Below are 3,556 nucleotides of genomic sequence, written 5' to 3'. Positions count from 1 at the left end.
AGCTGGGACTAGACATAAGTGAGACTGGTGAGGCTGGGGGGCAGGAGGAGGGAGGCTGAGCCAGAGAGTTGGGGGGCAGAGGAGGGGCAGCCTGCATGCATAGTGTCCAATTATAATTGGGTTCAGCTGTGGCAGATCTGGGTACATGTGACCTTGTAATTTTGTGTTTGCAAACTCATGTATGTGAGGCCATGTGCACAAACTGGCTCTATGTGATTCTATGTGTGTCCTGGGTTTCAGGCCAACCTCCTTCCCCTGGTGGCTCAGGACCTAAGGTTTTATTGACCCAGTGGCCGTGTCCCTGCAAACCAGCCCCCACCCCAAGTCATGCCCAGAATTGGTTCTGCACACAGCCTTGTTTTCTTCAGTAGCCCGGCTATGGGGCTGCAGTGCCCAAGGAATCTCTGCTCTGGTTAGAAAAAGGACTCTGCTTCGGTCCACTTCTGCTCTGGTTAGAAAAAGGACTCTGCTTCAGTCCACAGTACATAAAATGTACTCAAGTAGAACAGGACATTCCTTTACGAATCACCAGTGCCCAGTTTATGAGCACTGTGCTTTTATACCAACGAGCACATCTTTCTGCTTATCCTTGGGCCAGCCGTGTGTTGGACTACATAATCCAGCCCCCAAAAGCTCTTTGTTGACCAGTCGAGATGCAAGTAGCCTCACAAACTGCCCCATGGCTCTCCCTGCCCCAGCCCAAGCCCTTCCAAATGGAGACAGTGGGTTGCTGGGCACTGAGCCAAGCTTGATTAATGATTGACTTCTTTAATATTTAAACAAAGCTCATCTCCAGCCACTCTGCTCTGGAGATGGCCTTGTTCAGCATACACACACCTGCTGCCTGGCCCGTTGCCCTGGGGAGCGAGCATAGGACAAACAGCACCTTTTCAGGCTCAGTGGGGGATGGGGAGGACAGGAAGGAGAGAACTGTAGGAGAATATTTGGGAAATTAGTGCTCTAGAAACAAGCCTGGGGAAAGAATGGGAAGGCCTCTGCCTCTGCCTTTCCTAGTTCATTATCCTCAGCCTGGGTCTGCCTGCCACAAGGATGCTACATCCAATATTGGGGATTCAAAGCGTCTGGATGGAGGTTCCATGGGCTCCTGGAGGCTGGGAGTCAGTGTCTGTCAGAGAATAGGGAAAACTTGAGGGGAAAGGGCATTATAGCCAGTAACTACAGAGAAGGGGTACCCTGGCTGCAACTGAGCTGGTGGGAGGGTGGCCAAAAGAGGAGATCAGGTCTCTCTGAATTAAGAATCTGAGCCCCAAAGTCAGGTGTTCAGGGGACAGAGATACTAGGCTGAGATCTCCATGGACCCTATCCCTGTCCAGGTTTCAAAAGGTCTTTCTGAGATCTGGCTGAGCCCAAGCACTTGCTCCAGCCGCAGGGTCTACAGCACCCTTGTTTGATGACTCTGTCCCTGCTCTTACTTTTCTGTGCCATAATGTCCTTATTTGTCCCTATTACTATCAGCTCTATAAGAGCTGGATGCACATCAGGAGTGTGCCCCTGTGTAACAACTCTAGTCAGCACAGGCCATGGTGCACAAAGGGGACTTGGAAAATGATGGAATGAGTAAGTGAATGAATGAATGAATGAATGAATGAATGTCCCACTGCCCAAGTCCCTCCTCAGAGCTCAGCACCCCATGCACTGAGCTCATGAGAAACAGCCCCTTCTTTTCCTCCACAGCCAGCCTGTCCAACAAAGGGGCAGCCAGGACATCTCTGCCCTCTTCTCATCCCCCAGCCACAGTGGCCAAAGAGGCCCCCACTAGGCACTGTGGCTCTGCATGACAAAGGCACATCCAGCCCAGGACTCTAAGGCTCTCACCTGGACTCCAGTAAAAACCTTGCTGAGCCTCCTTGTCTATCCTCCCTCCCCCACCCACCATTGTAAAGTTTATGTCACCAGAATATTTCTTTCATGTCTAATTGCTTAAGAACTTGGTTGTTCATCAATTAAATCTAGATGTTCAAAATGGCATCTGAGGGTCTTTATTAATTACCTCTTTCCTCCAAACTCACCTCTCCCACGCCCCCTTGTTCCCCTCACCCCAGCCCCTCTGCACTGACATCACCTTTGGCCTTTGCCTAAGGTGCATTCCCCATTTGAATGCTTGCCCTCCAAGATTAGGCTCAAAATTGCTCACCAAACCCTCTGCAGCAGTACAAGCCCACCCAGATGCTCAGTGAACAGTGGTCCCCTTCTCCCCTTCCTCTCCAGGAAGCCTCTTTCAATAAACCTTATCCCACCCCATCTGCTTTTTCTAGTGTGTTCATTTTCAGTCAGTACTCAGTACTCAGACGCTTTTGTCAGTGGTCACTTGATAATAGGTAGTTTTAAATCTGTTCTCCTTCCAAGATGTACCTGTATGCTAAGAGCTCTCAGGCCTCTGAAGAAGGCACCTTATTGCATACTTCTTTCTTTCTTTCTTTCTTTCTTTCTTTCTTTCTTTCTTTCTTTCTTTCTTTCTTTCTTTCTTTCTTTCTTTCTTTCTTTCTTTCTTTCTTTCTTTCTTTCTTTCAGATGGAGTCTTGCGTCTCGCTCTGTCAACCAGGCTGGAGTGTAGTGGCACGATCTTGGCTCACTGCAACCTCTGCCTCCCGGGTACAAGCGATTCTCCCACTTCAGCCTCCCGAGTAGCTGGGATTATAGGTTTGCGCCACCACACTCAGCTAATTTTTGTGTTTTCAGTAGAGACAGGGCTTCACTATGTTGGCCAGGCTGGTCTCAAACTCCTGACCTCAGGTAATCCGCCCACCTCTGCCTCCCAAAGTGCTGGAATTACAGGCGTGAGCCACCGCGCCTGGCCCTTATTGCATATTTCTTGCACGTCTTCATGTGTACTCCTACCCCCTCCTCTCAGGACCAGGCCCTGGCTGGGCTTGGTAGCAGGAGCTCTGCATGGGACCTAGGTCTCTGCTGAGCTGGAGATCACTTGCTATAAGAGCAGGCCAGAGGCCTAATGGTATCATTGCCAGGGTTGGGCCCAGTGGTCAGACCCGGAAGAAAGCTTTCAGTCAAAGACCACCTGAGGCCCTAACAATCCCTTCTGTAGCCCCCCTCCTGCCTGGGAGACTCCCTGCACTGGGAGGGGAGACTGCCCTTTGGTACTGGGAGGGAATCGGAGAGGTGCTGAGGCCATTGGCCCTTGGGACAGGAACAGAAGCAGCTTCTCAGAGAACATCTGCCCTATTCCAGGGCCAGGACCCCAGCCCCGCCCCACCCCGTAGGATGCAAGGCCCCGCCCCAGCCCCGTCGGGTCCCAGAGAAACTGCCCCGCCCAGCGGCCCCCTCCCCGCCGCCGGCGCGCGGCTTCTTTCAGCACCAAGGCGTGGACAGCTCCCGGGCCGGCGCAGAGGAGAGGAGGCGAGGGGAGGGCAGGGGACCGCAGGAAAGGAAAGGAGAGGTGGGGCAGGGGTGGGGAGGGGAGGGCAGGGGAGGGCAGGGGAGGGCAGACGCAGGCTGGCGGGCGGGGCGCGGAGCCCGGCGGCCCTCCCCGGGGGCGGCGCCCACCGGAGCCGGTCGCTGCTGAGCCCGAGGACAGGCA

This window comes from Hylobates moloch, unplaced genomic scaffold (genome assembly GCF_009828535.3).
Source record: "Hylobates moloch isolate HMO894 unplaced genomic scaffold, HMol_V3 SCAFFOLD_19, whole genome shotgun sequence".
Taxonomy (NCBI): Eukaryota; Metazoa; Chordata; class Mammalia; order Primates; family Hylobatidae; genus Hylobates; species Hylobates moloch.
Note: the sequence above shows the minus strand (reverse complement) of the source record.